Below are 874 nucleotides of genomic sequence, written 5' to 3' on the forward strand. Positions count from 1 at the left end.
TGCATATGTGTTCACGTACATGAAAGTGAACATGCAAAGTCACACACATTAAAACTCACGTCAATAAGCCTAGCTTTTGCAGCCACGAAGTAGCCCCCAATACTGAAAGGAGGGAAGGTGTCCACGACGTCGAGTAAGTACGTTAGCTGCAACGACAAGAAACTTTCTTTATTACATGTTTATTTTAAGAGTTCGTCTTTCTTTCAAGAGTCTGTCATACATGTTTTACGGTGGCCCTACGGATTATCTCTATCTGAATTTCCAAAATAAACAGTAATATGTGTTACTGTGAGTGACTGCGTCTTTGAATAGCGCTATATCTATCAATTTATATATATATATATATATATATATATATATTATATATATATATATAAATTGATAGCTCATTTTACTGTTAATTTTATGCATGTGTGTGTGTGTGTGTACGTATAGCCTATATGAACAAAGTTACAGCCACGAAGTAAACCTGTTTCAGTTTTCCTTCGTGGCCGTAACTTTGTTCATATAATCATCACGTTTTTTTTTTTATTTCTCCGTAATTTAAAATCAATATATATATCATAACCAGTCGACTTATAGCAACGATTAACAAAAACCAGTGAAGTCTATTTATTATCTCACCTTATTTTCGAGAACAGGGTCTGACGCGTGCAGCCGCCAGTGTGATAGAGAAGTCCTCAGTTCGTCCAACTAAAAAAAAAAAAGTAAATAAATAAATAAAAACACTTGGCAATGTCTCCCTAAGGATGTTTGGCAACCGGGTCCTTAAAAGGTACTAAACTTATAACAATTTTCATTGTATTTTTTTAATTTACTTACGTTTATATCTATTCATTTACTAATTTGTTATTTTTTTAAGAGCTTTTTTCTG

This window comes from Macrobrachium nipponense, chromosome 13, assembly GCF_015104395.2.
Source record: "Macrobrachium nipponense isolate FS-2020 chromosome 13, ASM1510439v2, whole genome shotgun sequence".
In the NCBI taxonomy this organism is placed as follows: Eukaryota; Metazoa; Arthropoda; class Malacostraca; order Decapoda; family Palaemonidae; genus Macrobrachium; species Macrobrachium nipponense.